Source organism: Electrophorus electricus, chromosome 1 (genome assembly GCF_041902795.1).
Source record: "Electrophorus electricus isolate QZ-2024a chromosome 1, ASM4190279v1, whole genome shotgun sequence".
NCBI lineage: Eukaryota > Metazoa > Chordata > Actinopteri > Gymnotiformes > Gymnotidae > Electrophorus > Electrophorus electricus.
The window spans coordinates 32,844,164-32,865,585 of NC_137497.1; the positions used below are offsets into that span (position 1 = coordinate 32,844,164).

At 41.2% G+C, this 21,422-nt stretch overlaps 1 protein-coding gene across 1 annotated transcript in view; it reads left to right on the plus strand.

Annotated features, from left to right (window-relative positions):
- The window catches only part of erfl1 (Ets2 repressor factor like 1), a 63,182-nt gene that overhangs the window by 6,573 nt on the left and 35,187 nt on the right, over positions 1-21,422 (plus strand). The window contains exon 2 of the mRNA XM_081715628.1: positions 8,250-8,333. The gene's annotated coding sequence lies outside the window, so the exon portion shown is untranslated. The remainder of the gene's footprint in view (positions 1-8,249; positions 8,334-21,422) is intronic.

Genomic DNA, 21,422 nt, shown 5'->3' on the forward strand with positions numbered 1-21,422 from the left:
TCGCTAATCATAATTAATCACTTACTTATTAAGCGTTAATTACGCTTTGCAAATATATCCTCACCGTACAGGCCTGGGGACCGACGTGACTGCGGTTAGATGAGCCAATATTAATCTATTCTTACTTATTAATTTCCCTAATTAAAACAACAAGGCGCAGATATAAGTGTTTTCTTTGCGAAATAAATGAGGACTGTGAAAAAGCAATACCACGCCAAGCGTGTCGGTGTACAAACACTAAATCATCCAAATTGTTCAGGGTGCTTCCCGCTTTTCATTATTTTAGTTGCGATAAACATCTTAACCAGACCCCACCCAGAGTCATTATAATTGCACGTATGCTTTAAAAATATCTCTCACGAAGGCGCAATCATCTAAGGGGTCTTCCACGCACCCAGGTTTTCCATACGCCTTGTAAACACTTTCAACCGATAATTTTTGTCAGTGACAATTTCTAACATAACTGCTCGTTATGTGAAATTCAGTGAATCTTCATCCCAATTCCCAGTTTATCGTGTTACAAAATGGCTCGAGGTTTTGTTATTATTCTAATATATTTTTTTCAGTTTTTATATAGCCAGCTAAAACATTTTATCAGTTTCCTCGTTTCTTTTTTTCAGAATGGTCCACCTGAACTGGCTAAGCGAGGGAGGGGCCCGGTAATAGCGCTAATGCCCAGTAATACAGGCCAGATATTATAATCTAAGCGCTGTCACAACGCGTTAGCTCGCGCAGACTGACGTGTCAATGCGACCGCACACAGGTGATGCAACGGGGCAGGAATCGCGGCCCAGTAATCGTCAAAAACAGACTCGTCTATTATAGGATTTTCTTTCTCTCTCCCCCCCCCCCCCCCCCCCATCACACACACACACACACACACACACACACACACACACACACACACACACACACACACACACACAGTGCCTATCAGAGGCTAACGATCCGTGCGCGCTCTTGCGGTCATGGTGCCGTGCGCGCTTCGTTGGTGATTTATGCGCGGGTGTAATTGAGTGTTAATAAAAGTGTGTCCGGAGCGCGTGTAATTGTGTGTTCAAGACTTTCTGTGCGCCAGGGTGAGTGTAATCGTGTGTAATCGATGTTGTGAGTGTGAGGCCTATAGCAGTGTGGATTTGGACATAAACACATTCACGTCTTAATGTGTTCACTACGGGCCATGATGCGCTAAATATAATCATAAACATAACTATATGTGTCTGTTTAAAAGATAAAGAAATAACATTTGCTTATTGACAAATGTGCTGTGGTGTGAGTATGGTATGTATGTTTATATGTGTCCTATTACAAAAAAAAAAAAAATCTTAGTGTAGATGGTGTATGTGTGTGTGTGTGTGTTTGTGTGTGTTGGAGATGGTATATATGCGAGTGCTGGGTAGATGGGCCCTGTTTAATTGATGTGGGCTGAGCATCGATCCCCCCGCCTGGCCTAATGAAGGCCTGATTGGTTTGTGAGGGCTGGCTGGTTCTGCTCAACTGCCCGAGCCACCTGCACTAATCCAGAGTGCAGCGCATTAACACTTACACACACACACACACACACACACTCAATTCGCCATTACTCTTTCACTTGCTCTCTATACATCTCTCTCTCCTTCCTTTTGCCCAAACCCTCCCTAACTCCCTAATACTTTTCACTTTCATCTTCCCTTTTAAGCCAAACTCTCTTTCTCCATGCCGTGTCCTAGCAGGCCTTATCTCCACGTTCTCCGTTCTCTTCCCACCGCCTGTCCTGTTTGGGCAGCTCTTGGCCCTTTCGCTGTCTGCATCCTTTTCCTCTTCCTCTGGGTCTTCCTCTGGGTCTCTGGAGCAGACTGCGTTCGCCTACTCTGCAGCATTATTCTCTGACTGCTGCAGACTCATTCATTGGGCCTGTCTGTCATCTCTTGTTGCTTTATCAGTAATGCCTGAAAACCAGTGAGATCTTCGGAGAGTCTGCTTTAATGCGCAAATAAAAACTTGCTTGATTTCAGACCTAGTGTTATATTTGTGAGGAAATGTGAAGAGACACAGATGCTTAGGCAAATGAGTAGGCTTAAATGGGAAATATTTCCTAAAACTCCATAAATGAGCGTTCAGGCAGTGGATCTCACGTTGCTTTTGATACGCACATGCAGTTGTGTTACAATGGTTCTTCCTTTGATGTGACAATTTATTTTCTCCCATAATGTTTTTTGTCAGGTACACATCTGCTCTCATTAATCTCATTCTGTGCTCAGACTGTTAAATCATATGACATGCTTGACACAAGAGCAGTCAGGAAGAGAGGACGTGATGTGCTTTCTCAGGATGTTAGAATGACTACAAAGGTTTTGCCAGTCTAACCCTGCAATTCTAAAGCCAGATATGTAGAGAATTTATTTTCAAAATAAATGCCAAAATATTGGAAATATAGACCTGACATTTAGAAAATTCTACATTTTATTAAACATGAAGATAAATGTTAATAGGATAGTTTCATATAAGCACAAACTTAAATATCAAAACTGTACATATGAAAACGTTTCTCCCCTTTGTATTGCTATTGTTATTTGTCATTGCTCTAGCCATTACATAGACCTTTCACTATACCATCTCTAGCAAGTGTTTGAAAGCTCTTATGATCAGATTCCAAATTTGCTAGCTGTCAACTCTCAGCGGTACACAACGAGACATGCTATCTAGCTAGCAAAACCCCCCACACAGGTTCATGGGAGAATTCTCTCTATCCTCCCATGGTACCAAGTACGCAGAATAAACATGACAACTAGCCTTTAGTATTACATGTGATGTCTACAGTAAAACACTAGAGGTTTTTAACAGCTGTTGTATTCTCAGTGTCAGCACATGTTCAGAATTCGAGCTGAGGCCTCTTAGCAAACCTCTTTATGGTGGTCAGTTTTGTTAACACACTTATTTGTTTGGAATTAGACAATCTATGGCTAATCCAAGAGGTAGATGGCGTGGTGTGACTCAGCCAGCCTGATCACGTGTGTGTGTGTGTGTGTGTGTGTATTGTGTGTGTGTGTGTGCGTGTGCGTGTGCATGTGTGTGTGTGTGTGTGTGTGTGTGTGTGTGTGTTTGTGACACGGACTGAGTGACAGCTTACGAGAGCCACATGTTACCCATGTAACAGGCCTTACTGACATATCAGTGAGGCAATGCAATGGCTGCTGGAGCTGTTATCTGTCACACTGCCACTCACTGCTCTTTGCTGCTCTGTATCCATACCCCAACATCGCTTAGCATTTTACCTCATGCTAGTTAACATCTCACCGCCTCAGTAAAACCTGACCCGCCAGTAGAACATGTGGGGAACTCCCTAATAAACAATCAACTGATTTGTGAGTCTTACTGTAGGATGCTGGAAGTGTAGGGTTTCTAAGTCTGGCCAGAAAATCATAGAATTTAAAAATGTACACCCACTGTTAAACCTATTTATGGGCAGAATGTCTATTCAGTATTTCTGAAGCTTTTGTTTAAGGTAACGTTTGTTGAAGAAACCTTCAGAAATAAGAGAATCAAAACTGTCTGAAAGATGATTTTTAGTAACTATTACCCATAAGTTGCTGGTGAACACGCAACGATGCACTCAATCTGTTGAGTTTATTCAAAGATTTGTGCACTGAAAAACAGATTGCATATTTAAACCAAATATAGATATGGCCCTAAATATTTCTTATCAAAATGTTCTGTTTATATGTTTGTATATGTAGGTTTATATTACCACAAAACTGAAATATTGTGCATAGGGCAGTTGATTCCATAAATCATTCGAGTAAATGCAGTTTGTGTGGAATGTGGAATGGAATCATGAAACAGTCCTTGATGGGCAGTTAACCCTTTCTACTGGGTGAACAAGTGAGTTGGTTGTTGTTGTTGTTGGATGAACATGTTCTTCTAATTGGGCAACACTGTTGTGTCCCCTTAACATTTTCTGTACGAAGCCACTGGCACAGACATAGTCGATCGCTCCATTTTCCACGTAGTGTTGAGTTCTCCATCTACTACCTTGTACACATGTGAACTTACACACACACACACACACACACACACACACGCTCACAAACAGAACTAAGTGGTGTGTGTTTACAGCTTGTTCATTTCCACTCTGCAACTCTTGGCTAAGGCAGGACGAGGGAGTAAGGGCAGGAGAGGGAGTGAAAAAGAGGGCAATCGGAAGGGGGGGGGAGGCAGTGTTTTTGTCCAGGAGAGAAATAACCCTCTAGCTTGTAATTGGAGGCAGAGAAAGAGAGAAAGAGGAGGGAGTGACAGCAGAAATTGCTTTGCTGAGGCTATGTGGGATGATAGTGTTTTTGACAGGTAAATAAGGCTGTGATTGTCGACAGTTACACTGCACCTTCCTGACCCACACACACACTGGTCTCCTCCATCTATATTTCACTCTGACACACATGCTGACTCTCTCTCTCTCTCTCTCTCTCTCTCTCTCTCGCTCTTTCTCTCTCTCTCATATTGTCCTCTCTTTTCCCTTCTCTCTTAATCCTTCTATCTCTTCCTATCCCTCTGTTTTACTGTTTCTCATCTCTTGCATGCACATACATCCTAACCCACTAGAACACTAGCCCTTACAATCCATGCTGAATGCAAACAGGCCAACAGTACGTCGATGCACAGTGATATAATCATATGCTAACACAACGACACATTTGCTATACATACTTCTGTGAAACATAAACTGTCATACCCAAATAACCTTTCACAGTGTCCTTGTTGGTGGGCTGTGTCAGATGGCCTACAGAAATGCCTGGCCATTCTTCTGTGTCATCTAATCTAATAGCAGAAACTTAGGGAAGTGCAACCTTCCCGCAGGAACCACTGACTCAGCCTAAGAGAAGTAAACAAAAAATAGTGCACACTGGACTCTTCAACACACACAAAGTCATGTTTACTATTTTGCACAGATAGATAGATAGATAGATAGATAGATAGATAGATAGATAGATAGATAGATAGATAGATAGATAGATAGATAGATAGATAGATAGATAGATAGATAGATAGATAGCCCAGTATCTTTCTTTTGCACTCCTGGTAGGCCTGTCTTTCCTTCTTTTCCCTTTCCTCTTCCTTCTATCTTCCTATCCTCTTTTATCAAGTCAACAACCGTCTCTCCCCTCCCCTCCCGCTCAGCCCTGACTCCCCCTCCCTCTCTCTGCCTCTCTCACTTCAATCTCAAGTGTTTTCAATTTTATTCTAGAGTGGAATTAACTACCCCCGATGTCAAATTGCCGACGAAATCGATAATAATATCTTTACAAAAGAGGATATTCCAGTCTCTCGCGTCGGCTTTTGAAAAATGGAAAATTTAGCCGAGATTGATTCATTAGTTGACACGTTATAGGACGGTATAAGTATTGATCGCGGCCTGTCATGTCCCATCTCGGCTAATCGAAGCTGAGGCGCTCTGTCGATGGGCGCATTTTTCATAATTCCAACGCCGGGGAGAGAGACTAGCCGATGGAGGCGACTACACGGCACTGTGAGAAAAGGAGAGAGTGTATGGGGGAAGAAAGATAGACGCGGGAGAGATGACTTGGGGGGAAATAGGCAGGGGGCAAAGAGTGGAAGACCAAGAAATAAAGTGAAAAAGAGGTATGGGGTAAAGAGGAAAAAAGGGAGGGCGGTGTCCACGGAAATAGCCCTCGCAGCTGACGGCGCGACGCGTCGAGGGCGGTTAGTAGGAAAGGTATGTTAATACTGCAGGTAGGCTACTGGGGCGTAAATAATTAATGCATTAACTAATTAAATACAAACGATGAGTAAACGAGATGGATGGGGAGAGAACGATGGGAAGGGGAGTGGGGTGATGAGATTGAAGGAGAGAGCGGGGCCACCAGGGCAAGAGGGAGGAAGAATGGGGTTTAATAGCGTGCGTTGAAAGCGGGAGGTGTGAAAATTGGGAGATCGGATGAGGAGAGCGAACGAACAAGGGGCAGAACGGTGGGGGGAAGTAAATAGAAATCGAATGGTTTGGGTGCGAGGAGAAAGAAGTTGTGAGGCGGGAAAAAGCAAGTGAAAAGGCAATGACGGTGATGGAGAAACTTTTGATAGTTGTGCTGTTCGTTTGAAAAGTTATCTTTTGGCTTCAATCTCCCTCGACATGTCATCTCGACCTCAGGCCTATTATCAAACACACTTGTCAATCATAAAAGGTTCCCCTGCCAGGTAAGATCTGGACATTGCTTGATGAGCATAGTCAACACTAGGCCTAATGAAGCCTTACCGTACGCTAAAAGTGATAGCGCTGGTTTTTATCATCTTAGTTACAACTTGCACGGAAACTACAGTTTGAGTTGGACAGTTCTTCTCTGTAAAATGTAACAGTGTAACTGTCATCTGGTGAGAGAGAGAGAGAGAGAGAGAGAGAGAGCGAGAGAGAGAATTGGACAGTATTCAGTCATGTGATAAACTATATAAGCGATTTCATCACTAAAATTATATCTGTTGATCTTGCAAGATATTTAGTTTAAATTGAACCAAGACGAATCTTTCAATTGATCATATATGTCCACTTAATCTAATTACGGCCTTCCATTATTCAGTTATAATCTCTAGCCAAACTATGGACTGGACTTCTACGGAATGAACTCATCTATGAGACATGTACAAGTGCAGACTAAACGTTCATGACGTGGTTTTAGTCTCAGAATGCTAAAAAGGTTGTTCTGTTCATATTGAGTAAGATAGAGATACCGACTTCAAATTCGCAGTCTTTCATGGTATCTGGGCATTTATTTGTAGGCGAACATTGGAGCCCTGAATGTGTAAGACTGTTGTCTAAGAAAAAAAAAAGATGGGCGTAATGTTTTCATTATTGCAAAGATCAAAATAACAATCAAATAACTTAGATGAAGAGGAAGATGGAGTCCATGAATAGATGAATTAAGATGGATTCGGATTACATGTGAAAGAGCAGAGAGAGGAATGGAGAAAGAAGGGAAGGTAGATGTGTGAGGGAGACGCAGAAGCAGTGGGGGGGTGTGGGGTGTGAGCGGGGGTCTCGGTACTTGGCAGTCTCTGAGTATCTCAGGTTCTCTCCGGCCGGGGAAAGCGGTCGATATTTAATTGTTATTGCTAGCATGGAACGCGCGGAAGCGGTGCCTGTACGAAAATTTCTCATTTATTTGGTATTCTTGTTTTCTCTTTCTCCCTCACTCCCCCTCTCCGTTTTAGAAGAGGACTAGAAATGTTGGTTGGGGGGTATTTAGACAGTTTGAGGTAGAAATAGAGAGGAGGTAGGGGTAGGGACAGTGGAAAAAAAGATTCTCTCTCGTTTCTCTCAAGTTTTCGTCTTTAGACACATTGTGTCTCCCTCAAGCACGCGCACCCCTCACTACCCCCGCCTAGCCCCACCCAACCTGTATCTACCCCCACCTGTCCAAAATGAAAAATCCGTCATTTTCCATCAAACGTCCAACCAAATATTATCTACACTCCATTCCAAGAGATCGAATCTTATTTAGTGCGAAGGGATTCGCCATCTGTTTTCAAATTTCATTCCTCCATGAACTTTATTTTCTCTGACTTTGGACAAAATTATAACCTGATCGATCCGCAATCTGCCAACCGTCTACATATATTTTCCGTGGCGGATTCCTCTTTTGCTCTCAGTCGCTGGTCAATTTTCCGACACTGGCACAAGATCAGGTGTAGTAAGAGCACCTCGCAGCTTCGCCGAATAGATTGAAACTTGAGTAGCCTGCACACAGTCTGCTTCAGGGGGTACCCCATACCGCGGCACTCCTCTCTTTCTCTCCTCCAACCCCCTTTCACCTCTCTCCACTTCTCGGTCCTCACCGACATGTCCCCCCTCTCTCCTATTCTCCTCCTCTCCTTGCCGGCGTGCTCCAACCGCTCCTTGCGCTTTCGTGCATGACTTGTGATGTGCAGTTGAGTGTGAGCTCACCCCTCGCGTCCCATCCAGAACTCATTGCTGACGGACTTGCGGGGGACTGCTGAAATCTGTGGTGTGGGCGACGTTTTATTTCATTCTCAAAGATACCGAGTCTAAAGGACTCGTTCTGGTCATTTTATTTTAATTGCGTAGCATTAGTTTTGTCCTAATTTTCTTTTTTTTTGGTCTTATTTCTTGTTCGGCGGTTTGATAGTGCTTCCAGCAGTGCTAAAAAGATTTTTTTTTTTTTTTTTTAAAAGCGTAGCATGAATCATACTGAAAAAGGAGACGAATTCAACTTGTGTGTCAGTTGATTTTCTATGGTTTCCAGTCGGTGTTTTGGGTGCAGACCAAGGGACTCCGGAAATCCAAGTGCTTCACGCCGAGACAAGTCCATGTGAGGACGCAGCGTCAGGTGAGCGCCTCTACTTCACTTCGTCCGCGCTTGAGTTTAAACGGAGACTTTGACACCGCCGTATAAAGATAGAATTTCTTCAACGTTAGAGTAAAAGTTTAGCACATATTGTCTGAACAATGGTGTATGCAAAGCATCTGGTTTGCTGTGTTTTTGTTTGTTACAATGTTTTTCCACGAGGCAGCTTTACGGAATTACTCTGGGTTGCGATAAAGAAAAAAAAAGGTGCCACATTGTTACAGAACTATCTCGTACCTTGAGGGCACGTGGCGGCGCGTGAGTAAAGTGAAGGGAAGTGGAACTGGAGGGTGACACATGGCGTGCTTGTTTTTACATTAATCGCTTTGTTTGTTTGTAGTTAATGACTGTGGAAGAAAGTGTTCATCGAAGTCTGGCATAAAAGTTTCTTTAGAATGGTTTGCCTTTTAAGGGTTACCACACTTGACGGTCTCTTTGTACTGGACTTGTGAGTGAAAGTTTGGGTTGCATGCTTGGTTGGATGGATAAAAGGATGGATGGACTTACCATCCATGTGCTTACTTCATCTTTAACATTAAACCCCAAAAAATCTGTCCCCGGTAGACTGGTCAGAAAAGTACCATAGAGCATTGCATCACCCACATATGGTTTTTTCTTGGGAGATGGGCCTGTACTTCAGTCATTAAGTAGGCCTCAATAAGAATTATTTATCATTTATAAAGGCAGTGAATATGAAATACACTCCCATACATCGTAAAGATATGACACATTATACACTTCATCCATAAATCCATCAAATGTTCAGTGAACTCCTCCTACATTAAACTGATCAAAATTCAAATTTGTAAGAAAATAACGGACTTTACATTAATTTAGTGAACACCACTAATTTCATTGTGTGTTCTGACATCTATAGGCTCTGATATACATCTGTATTTCGCCGTGTGTCCATTTCTGCTAGACACACAAGCCACTGTTTATAGGGGCTATAACAGGCTTCACTGCTGCAAGAAGCAGTGCTCCACTGAGGGTCAAATGCTGATAAACGCTGGGCCTAATTATACCCTCTCCCCCAACCACTGTGCAGACAACAGGAGTCTAAAGTCAATGACTACATCATTGCCCATCTTCCTTATGGCTCTCATGGATCTTTATGGACTTCCAGAAGGCTTGAATGAAAGGACTAATGCAGAAAAGGGCATAAGGGCTTCTTCAGTAGCCTCCTGTGTGTGTGTGTGTGTGTGTGTGTGTGTGTGTTCAGTCAGCTTTCTTGGAATCCAAGTTGACTCTGGGATTTAAAAGCACCAACTAGGTCCTGCTCTCTGGAACGCATGTGCTAAGCACTGCTTAGCAACTGGTCTGAGGAAAGATTCCTAATAGCATATATGTAGTGTATTTAATAGGATAAATGCAGTGTAATGTAAATGTAGGCAAATGTAGTGTATTTAGTAACTGAAATTTGGACTTGCTGCTAAGTTTCTTGATCAGCACCAGGATTATGAGTTTATATTTTGTTTTCAGCAATCGTTTTTTTTTTGAGATTTAGTCTGAGTGGGCTTTTTGTTCTGTTGTCAGTAGACGAAAAACAACAATAATGAAAGATCCTCTGGTTACATCTGAATGAATTCCTATGTTAAGTTTGTGTTTTTTTAGCAGCCAACTCCAGCCGCTATGCTCTCACGCTGCCCTCACTTAACCTCGTATTTCACAGCTGAACTGAAGTTCGTTTATCTGCAGTTAGCCGCAGTTAGCTGCACTGTGCTCCAGTCACTGCAGGGGCATGCTTAATTACCCACAATTAAATCTCTGCACTAATGAGAAAATTACTGTGATATGAAATAAAGTGACATGGGCAAGTAGAAAGAACAGATTCTGGTGAGCCAGGGTCATGGGTTGGTGATGTTGGGGAACAGAGACGAGGGAGTAATTTGACACAGCAAATGCAGACCAGCTCTCCTTCACAACACTCTGTGAAGCACAGCATGTTGCAACATCCAGCACAGTTACCTAAAGCTAACTGAGAGAGAAAGTGCAAAATATCGGTAGATATACTATTTTGGAATCCAGAAATCAAGGCAGGCATAGATTAAATTTTTTTTTAATTTTTTGGAAGGAAATCTAGTTAGACAAATGAAAATATGATAACTGTATCATTATGGCACTTGGGTGGAGCTGATTATGCTAGTAGTGAGATTGTCATGTGGATTTGTCATGCAGGTGTAATCTGAATAACAATATTTAGAATATTTAGTTAGCATGCACACTATAGTTAGGGCTATGGTAAATGACTGAATATTTTAAATAAACTTTGTATAGTTCAGTATAGTGCAGTATAGTACAGTAAAGTACAGTCCATTAATGCTTCAAGTTTCCTATTACTCATACTCTATTGAAAAACAGCCTTATAGGTTTATAACAGTCTCATCTAACTAAACATATAGCCTCAACACTCCTTACTTTCATGACCAGTACAACGCCTCCAATTTGCTTATTTGTGTACAGTTTACTTTATGCTTTACTGTTGGAGTGAGAGACCAACAGAGGCAAGACCAGTCGCTTAGAGATAATTGTAAACAGTGGTAGTAATAACACCAAGCCCAACAGTGATAACAATTAGATTTGATTTCATTTGAGGATGCCTGCACAGCTGCTACCCCTGCCCCCCTTTCAACCCCCCAGCCCAGACCATGTTGCCCCCCTGCCCCCACGGGGCCCCTCTCCCCCTCAGATTAAAGTGGGTGTGTTAATTCGGTGGTGTAGCGATCGAAGAGCTCTGGCAACAATGGGAAATGGGCTATTGATCAGACCTGCTCAGATTAAGACTGGGGACTGGAGCTCTTTCTCGCTCTCTTTACCTCTCTTTTGCTCTCCATTTCCCACTTCTCCCTTTGCTCTCTTGCATTCTCACTGCTCGTTCCACCTCTCACTCTCTCTGTCTCGCTGTCGGTTTCCCTCTCGTTGTTTCTCTGTCTCTCTCTCTCTCTCTCTCTCACTGTTTCTCTGTCTGTCTCTCTCTCGCTGTTTCCCTGTCTGTCTCTCTCTCTCTGTCTCTCTCTATGTCTCGCTGGATGTCACTCTTTCTCTGTCTCTCTCTCTGTCTGTCTCTCTTGCTGTTTCTCTGTCTGTCTCTCTGTCTCTCTCTCTCTCGCTGTTTCTCTGTCTGTCTCTCTCTCTGTCTCACTGTATGTCAGTCTTTCTCTGTCTCTCTCTCTGTCTCTCTCTCTGTCTCTGTTTCTCTATCTCCCTCTCTCTCTCTCTCTCTGTCTCTCTCTTTCTGTCTCTCTGTCTGTTTCTCTCTTGCTGTTTCTCTGTCTGTCTCTCTCTGTGTCTCTCTCTCTGTCTCTCTGTCTGGCTCTACTTCTCCCTCTCTGTCTCTCTTCTCTCTCCCACTCACACACATTAATATGTACACACGCTCTCTTCCTCTCTCTGCCTCTTTGCGTTTGCTTTCTCTCCATCTTTCCCCATCCCTCTCTTTCTCCTTTCTCTTCTTTCCCCATCTCTCCATCCTTTCTCTCCATCTTTCTCCATCCCTTTCTCCTTCCAGCCCGTGTGCTCCCCTGCCTCAGTGGAGCTCATCCTCTCCACTCGTTTTTCTTTTCTCTTCACGCTCTTTGTCTCGGCTGATTCCTTTCATGTGTGGCATGGACTCATCTTAACTCACCTGCTTTCATTGTACATGTCCGATTAAAGGAAGAAGTATGAAAAGTGAAATTTTGGCTACTATTAAAAAATGTCCTAAAATAATCTGATTGTGAATTTGCTGGCATGGATAAAAAAGTAAGATTAAACAATTTTCTCTCTCCCACACACACACACACACACACACATATATATATCATGAGTTGAGATTAGAGACCTACACTGCAGTGCCCAATCACTGAGGCAATAAAAATGCCTTTGGGTCACAGGTATAGAACCAAGAACAAAGAAATGTGAGCTGCTAACCATCTGTAATGAAATGTTCACATGTAATCTAGGTGTCATTTCCCCTCTTTTCACATTTTCTTTCTGTTTCATTCTCTTTCACCTTCTCACTCTCTTTGACACATAAACAACACGAGCACACACACACAAACAAAGAGAGAGAGGGAGAGAGAGAGAGTAAGAGAGAGAGATTATAATTATTCTGAAGGAGATAATAAGAAAATAATTTATTTGGCTATTATTATTCATGCTGAAGTTAATGCAGTTTGAATATCTGCAACATGTGCAATTAGTTAGTTATATATTAATAAGATGGATGATTTTAGTTTGTATTATTAATATAGTGTATTTAGTGATGTGCAAGTTGCAACAGTCAAGCATGTAATTACAAAGTTCTATGTATTGTTTAGTATACAAACAGCAGACACCTCAAATGGATAAGAAATCACTGAGATTTCTGTGGGTACAATACATAATCTCAGGCCTATAGATACGTAAAGTAATAATTCCTATCAAATAACACTATGATAATGAATTGACACATACTATCACATTCTACATGTTAGTCTCAGTTAATAATTCCCACTCTCACAATCTCAAAAAATATTTGCAAAAAATCATTTTTCTTCAAAATATTTTTGACTACCGACATCTGATGTGTGCTGATATCTTTATTTGTGCAAACTCCCAGCCCTGATTGAGTACACTCAGGTGTGCGATTAGAGGAAGTACAGTATTATCTCAAGACTGGGATTAGGGAACCCCTGATCCACGGGGTGGGAGGATGGACTACCTCAATGGATTAACCGAACAAACATGGAATTAAAGCCCGTTTACGTCCATTTGGACACTAGGGGGCGATAAAGGGGAGAGTATGTGCATTTCTGCTCCATGTGGTTCCCATCTCTGTGCCTGGTGATATTTTTGAGTCTTCCATCCTTTGACCATCCATCTTTCTCCTGTTCTTCAGTTTCTCTCAGCTCCCATCAGCCCCCTGTTTCCACACACCAGTGAGTTCAGTACGTTTACCTAATTGATTATTAAGTAGCTGAGTGAGGATCAATTAAGTGCTTAAAGTTTGTTAGAAAGAGTCAATGTTTGTGAAGGCTTGCAGACGTTGTGGAGTTCTCATCGCTGGTTTTTAAAGATCCCCAGGTTTATTGTCTGTGAAACTGAGTGTCCTTTTGCAATATACATCCACACAGTTTTTTCAATTTACCTGCAAATTTACAAATTACCTTGGTGGAAAATAATCTAGATACTATGTATTATGGACATTTGTTTAAGATGAGTGTTTGTGTTAAGCATCATGTTTAAGCGTGCAGGCAGATCATAGTGTGAGAACGCGAGTGGTAGTGATGTGGAGGACAGGGCCGTTACCAGTTTGGTTACTGAGCGGAAAGTGAATCAAGTTCACATAGTGAGAAAAAGAGAAGCCTGCATATTAGTTTTCATGCAGTGAGTCAATGTCAGATTACTGCACTGCACTCTTTTAAAAATGTCTTATTTTCAAGAGTTGTGGTTAAGTTTAGAGTAGAAAATATTCACTGCCCAGGTAGAAAGTATTCATCATCCAAGTTAGAAAACCATTACAAAAGCCCTGTGAAGGATGTTTGTCAGATGCCAAATACGTTCTTTTGCAAGAGATCCAAAAGTCCAAAGTTTTTAGACCGGGAGCTTTGCTTACATGGAAACTTGTCTTTCTTTAACTGAAAGAAACAATAGGCATTTCGGTTACATACTACAAATGACAAAAATAGCGAAGATGAGTTAAATGAAAAGGACAGAGGAAAGTGTGTGTGAAGGTTTAGGAGAAAATGGTTTTCTCCTATGGTGAAAAGAATGAGAGAGAGAGAGAGAGAGAGAGAGAGAGAGAGAGAGAGAGAGAGAGAGTGAGAGAAAGAAAAGGAGAAGAGGACACGACACAACTCACACACACACACACACACACACACACACACACACAAAGCTCATATACGAGACAGAGGAGCGGAAACGGGTTGAATCCTACTTCAAATTCTCTTTCCTCTCGGCTTGTCGACCGGGGAAAACAAACCGACCCGAGGCACAGCGAATGGGGATTTACTAATTAACTACTTACACAGGGAGAGATGCACACCTCCTCTATACCCTCCCTCTCTCTTTCTCACTTCGTGGTTACTGGTGTAGAGGTGCTTCCACGGTCCCCGGCTCCAGGCACCCCGTACAACGGAAAAGTGAGCGCACGCACGGTTTAAATTGCTTACGCTTCGGTCGATTGGAGCGTACGGAACAACTGAGCAAGAGAAGTTGAGGTATGTCAGTGACTACACTGCGTTGTTAAAGTATCAGAGGATGGTGTTTTATTTCTCGGAACTTGTGTCGAAGGAAGTTTTCTTTAGAATATAGATTGATTTTGTAATATTGGAACCTATATAGATTTGGCATATTGTTGTTATTGTTGAAGTTTATGATTATTGATGCAGGTTGTTGTTATTGGTAGGCTGTGTTTCGTGGACAATGTTTAAAGAATCCTGGAAATTCTTTAAGATGACGCAAAGTTTTTTTTATTTTTTATTTCTGCCTGTATATCAACATGGAGTTTAAATATTTAGAGCAATATATAATGAAAGCCTTTGTTCTGTGCAAAAAAACAAAAAACGTTGTAAAACATTAGTTTGCACTGTGAAAGACTTTCCCGTGCGACCTGCTGCTCGTGCCTGTCCAGATCAGCCGTTAAGTGTCTCTAAGCCCACACCTATACACCACACTATCAATCAGTCAATTAGACAGTCACTCACACGGTAACTAGAGACGTTTAATGGACTGTGTGCATCCCTTCGATCTGGCCTTATACATTCATTTCCCTCGCACTTCCTAATGGCAACTAGTCCAACCAGGCGAGGGCGAGTAGGCTAATATCATCTGTTATAGGCTATTCCATTCACGGGATATTGAAAGCTAGCAGAATTTCTTTGAATTCTGTTCAAACCATTTTTACTAGCTACATCTTGAGTGAAAGTTACAGCCAATTGCAGACTGAAATACAGGCCTAGCTGTAAATAAAAGAAGCAAAAGAGGAGAAAACCAAACATATGTAGACTAATATTAAATCTATAGACAGGAGCGTTTGGGTTTTTTATTCACGGAATAGAGTTGGTTTATTTGGTCACTATCTAAGCCGGTCATCAGTGGAAGATTCTAACGTAAAAAGTTTGATGTAAGAGTGCAAGACCAATATTTACGTAAACATGCCGAAATTCTAGTGCTGAAAAGTTCCAGTTCTGAATGCATATCCATGTGCGCCATGGGAGCACCTCATCAATTATTTGCGCCGCTATGTTTTTGATTACAAGTGTTTATAAATCAATAGATGGGCACGCAGCTCTAACCACATCAGATATTCTGATCTTCCAATAGCTAGATGTATCTAAACTAACAGAAAAGTTGTTTGCGTGTGGTAAATTATTCACAACATACCACATTTGTAAGTCCCGAAGTCTCCTCGTATTTCGAGACTTCGCTACGCTTGGATTCATCTGTAGTAGCCATTTTTTTTCTTATAGAGGTCTGGTTTCAACATTTAAACTTTAAATGAGGACAAGTACTTTTAGATAAAGACGTCTGACTATGTGGTAATTTAACAAATCTTCATCCATTTAGGCTGTATTTTATTTTTGTGACTTCTTTAAAATGGCCTGCTGGTTGTTAGTTTAGTAAAGAGTGACAGTAGATTGGGTATAAACCAGTGATTATTTGCGTGAAAATTATGTCTTGTTAGAAACCTGCACGCGAAAAAATATATATGTGAGAAGTGCAAGAAAATCCTGAAAGAAGTTAAATCTGGAAGTTAAATTAGAATTATGCAAGGAAGTAATATAACATTTTTAGGCCTATTTCGGTTTTCTGGTACACTTTCTTTTGGCAATTAATACGAATAAATTCTACCATAATCGGATATAAACCTTTTCATTGAGAAACACTATTAAAGACGTTTATATAAGACAAGACAAAACTTATTCTGGTATTGGGAAGGTATCATTTTCACATATATTTGTTCGAAATCTAAAAACTTATAACGCTCGTACCACGGCGTTGTCTCTTTCACGTGACATTTAATTTTTGTATTATTATAACTTAATTTACCACGAGTTTACCCAGTCTGTGATTTGGACAATATCCAGAATATCTGTTAATTCTCTTACACACCTACTTGTGACATTGCTTTGTGACTCCCTCCTGCGTCTCTCCCTCTGTCAATATTTGGTGGAAATATTTCCGACGTTAAGTGGCGTTTGGGGAAATCTCTACTCATATCACTCCGCTCCCCTCCCCTCCCACCACCTCGCGCAGTCCAGAATTCACACTCTATACGCAACTGTCGAACAAGGCTTGGACAGAAATACCAGATCTTCCATCAGAGAGCATTAGCATAGTAATGACAACGATAATAATAATAGCCTACTAATAATGACAACAACAACAATAATAACATCTTAAGCATTTAATGAATAATATGTGAACCCATGTAATCCAACAATTTCTGGAAAATTGCTTTAATAAGCTTTTCCAGCGCACTGAGGATATTCTGCTCATATATTTTCGGTATTAGTCTAATCACATTAAATCATAATAAAAAATTCTAAACTACACATAATAATAATAATAATAATAATAATAATAATAATAATAATAATAATAAACTGTACATGAAATATTAAACAAGTAAGCACATTTAAATGAAAACAGATGCATTGGACGCATATGTAAAATTCCACGTAAAATATACGTCTTTGATAAACTAATGGGATAAACGTCTTGGATAGACTAATTGTATGTACAGATGATATTATTCTGATTGGATTTCTCGTAATCGCACCATTACTAATGCGTAGCCTATATTTCTGCTTAGTTATTACTTAATGCTCTTAATAGACGTAGTCCAACATTTTAGATTTCATTCCCAACTATGCTCCTAAAGACAGTAAAAAAGAAAGAAAGACAGAAAGTAACAAACAAAAAACTAGTAAGTGCTGGTTGGCTACATTATTTTCTCCGTGTTGAAATAATATAAAAATAAAAACGTCCTCATTCTTTTAAAAGTAACGCATAAAATTATTTTTGTCTTATTTTCAGTGCTCCCTGCACAGTTAGTATGCTGTGTGAAAGTAATTTGGTAGTTCACTGCATTTACGTCTCTGTTATAAAATATCAACGGCTATCATTTAAAATAATATTCATTGATATATCAGGCGCTTACACAGACGCACGCATTATTGACATTCTGATTTGCACTGCTTGATGCAGATGATTAGTTATTACCTATAAGACAAAATGTTTCAAACTGTGTTGGAATTTAATATGACATTGCTACTCACACAAACTACAAAATCGCATGAAACCAAAATGAACACCCTAATCTGAATAAAGTAAATCAGAATAAAAAGCTGTGAAGGTCAAGGACTGACTTCCACTCAGTAGTCTAACTACAAGGAGTTCGATACCAGACACAGCTATTCACATGTGGGGGTAAAAGCACCACGCGCTCACCGTCTATGGTGCCTCGACTTGGTTCACCGCTGTCAACCCGGTGGCACCCGGGGGTCTCACGGTAACGACTAAACAGCCTGATGCTCTCATTATGAAAGACGCACTTCCATCTCCAGTTCTCCCTGGAGATATATATATATATATATATATATATATATATATATATATATATATATATATATATATATATATATATATAATGTGTGTGTGTGTGTGTGTGTGTGTGTGTGTGAGAGAGAGAGAGAGCGAGAGATCGCAAAATCGAGTGCCCAACTGATTACTGTTTTTGTCAGTTACAAAGCAAAGTATAAAATGAAGGCAGATTTTTGTGTTTATTTTATTTTTATTACAGCAAACTCTTCGCATTGTGCACGAGAGAACTTGCTTTGAATTCCCATCGGATCAAAGCTCCAACGATTCTTTGTTCAGTTCAGGAAGGTCTCGCGTTCGGGCTTCGGCCCGAAATTTGCGTCTGAAGGGACGCCGCTCGGGAGTTCCGGTAAGTGACTTAAACTCTCGTAGCCCTCAAACACCTATCGTAATTAATCTTTCTAGGTCTTATGGTCGAGTCAACAACGCTCACGGTTCAGTTTCTATGTCCAAGACAAGACATCTTTTCACGTGATAACCTACTGGCCTCCTTGACGCGTTTCATTTAATTTCATATAAAGATGGATAACTCACACTTACCCTATCAAACGTGTGGACGCTACTAGAAATGTCATAAATGATTAATTAAAATAGCCAACAAAATAATTATTTTCTTTAAAATTCTTTAAAAGTCTTTATATAAAAGCTATCATTAGACCCCGATGGACCTTTTCGTTTTTTGTTTTTTTTTGAAGTAGCTGAAAAACAAGGGAACATGTGATCACATGTAACCACTTCCTGTGTTTTCTTTCCATCCAAATGTAATCACTTCCTGTGTTTTCTCTCTACTAACATATATTCTTTACCTGTGTATGTGCTCTATTGACATTGTCACTTCTTGTTTTCTCCCCATTGTCATGTAGTCACTGTTTTTCTCTGTTCACATGCAGTCTCTCGATTCACATGTAATCACTTCCTGTTTTCTCTCCATTCACATGTAATCACTTCCTGTGTTTTCTCTCCATTCAAATGTAATCACTTCCTGTTTTCCCTCCATTCACATGTAATCACTTCCTGTGTTTTCTCTCTACTCACATGTCATCACTTCCTGTTTTCTCACCACTCACATGCGGTCACTTCCTGTGTTTTATTTCCACTCACATGGAGTCACTGTCTGTTTTTTCTCTCCATTTTCAGACTAAATCTATGAAACATGGGAATAAAAAACCTGCTATTCAGACTTGCATCAGATCAACTTGACATGCATACGAAAATGATTACTAGAGGATTCCAGCTCTCATTACAAAAGCTTTATATTCATTTGGCAGTATGTGGACATGAAGACTATTTTCTGCCTTTTTCACCCCCCCCCCCCCCCCCCCCCGCTGTTCTCTGCTGCTTTCTCTCCCTCTATCTCGCTGTCATCTATTTTGCACATCTAGTAACTACAGCAACATGCACAACATGACTGCCTGTGCGCGTGTGCACACCCACATTGCTATCTCTCCATCTGGCTTGTTTGCCACGCGGCTAGAGGGACAGGGAGTAGGAAAAGGTCAGATAGTCAATGGGGCCCAATTTGACAAATCCCAGCGACTCTTATCACCCACACAACGTTTTGTAGAGAGGGAGGCTGATATAATGTTTAATCCTGACTGCAGCTACAGCGACCAGAGAGAGAGAGAGAGAGAGAGAGAGAGAGGGACAGGAGGGAACTGGGGAGAAAGAGCGATACAGTGAAAGCAGAGACAAAATGGTGATTTAAGAAGAGGACTACTGTGTGGTCATGGGCCGATGTCGCTTCAGGGAAACATCACAACCAATCAAAGTGCACAATGCTTGTCAGGTGGTCATAAGCTTTCATTACTGGTTAGCTACATTAACCTTTGTACCTTCACTAAAGAAGCAGAATGAAAGAAGCAAAATTTGGACACCAAATGTGTCTTGGTTGATCACCTCCATTTGACATTTTTCCTTTTCTGAATTTTAATGAAAGTGTTATAAGCAGTAGTTCATTAATCTACCTTGCTTAAGGCTGTTTGAGAGCACTAGCCTGAGGAAGACGAATTTATAGCGGTGTAGTACATGTGCTTTATTAAGACCAGGGCCCATGCGCTGCCAGAGCTTCATCAGCAGTCTGTTTCTGACCACCAGGCTGCTGTGGAATGGGTGTTTATAGTTAGCTGTCCACTCCTAACCCAGCAGTGACAGTGAGCTGTGTAAAAACTCCAGCAACTGCTGTGCCTCACAGTCACTACTGGAGCACCCCCCCCCCACACACACACACACACACAAGTAGAGCACCCACTACTACACTACTACCATGTCAGTGTCACTGCTGTGTTGAAAAAAGTATAAATAAGATTATAATTTGTTGTGGTAATGTATATGTTAACTGGCAACCACCTAAAGAAAACTACCCTATATTCTTGTTTTAAATGTAAGTTTGAATGATGGGACTGCAGATATCTGTAACACTACCAGAAAAAAACAAGACAGAGGTATGACTAACACACAGACACACACACAAAGCCAAGAAAGGGGCTAAGGCAGGCAGTGTGCAGACTGGCATGCATTTTCTGTCTGTTCTACTAAATAGCAGCTAAATGTAATTCAATTGACATTAGCAGCAATGCCATGACAGGAGGTCTCTACTATTGCACTCTACTAAGCACTTAGGAGGCAATGACATACTCCCATTGACGTGTGCTAATACAACATTCTATGTCTGGCCATGGCTCACTGCAACACCCCCCCCCCCCCCCCCCAACACACACACACACACACATGCACATACATATGTAAACTCCCCCTCACACAAACACATACCAATGCACACATGCAAATACATGCACAGGCAAACAAACGTGCACACGTGCACATGAGGTCTCAGCGCTCATGCATTACTATGACAGAACAAGAAGTACTGGGGGCCTTTAGTACTAAAACTGAAGAACTAGAGAAAGAAGGGAGCGAGGGAGAGAAAGAAGGGAGAGAGGGAGAAAGTGCAGGAGAGAGTGGAAGAGAAAAAGAGCTGTGAAGATGGATGGAGACAAGTTTGAAAGAAACAGACACCGCCAGGATGTAGGGAATCCTTACAAGAGCAGAGATTAAGCCAACATGTCCCTGGCCAGTCATTAATCCGATCTAAGGGCAATTAAGGTAGGACTGATCCCTTCCCACAGAGAGAGAGAGAGAGAGAGAGAGAGAGAGAGAGAGAGAGAGAGAGAGAGAGAGAGAAGAGAGTGAGAAGAGAGTGAGTGAGAGAGAGTGAGAATGAAAGAAATGGAGTGAGAAAGGAAGTGAACAGAAGTATTGTGCACTACTGAAAAAAGTGTAAATTATTAGCTTCTGGGTACATTCACACCATGTCACTATGTGTGTGAACAGTAACAACTATGTGAACAGTAGTCAATAATTAGAGTTAATTTAATACAAACCTAGTCATGAATCCAGTTAACAAGAGTTCAGAATGAGATGTAGATCCAGTTCAGTTTCACTGTGGATCCAGATCTTATTTACCTCCTCTATCATCTCCACCTCCAGTATTTAATCTATCTACTC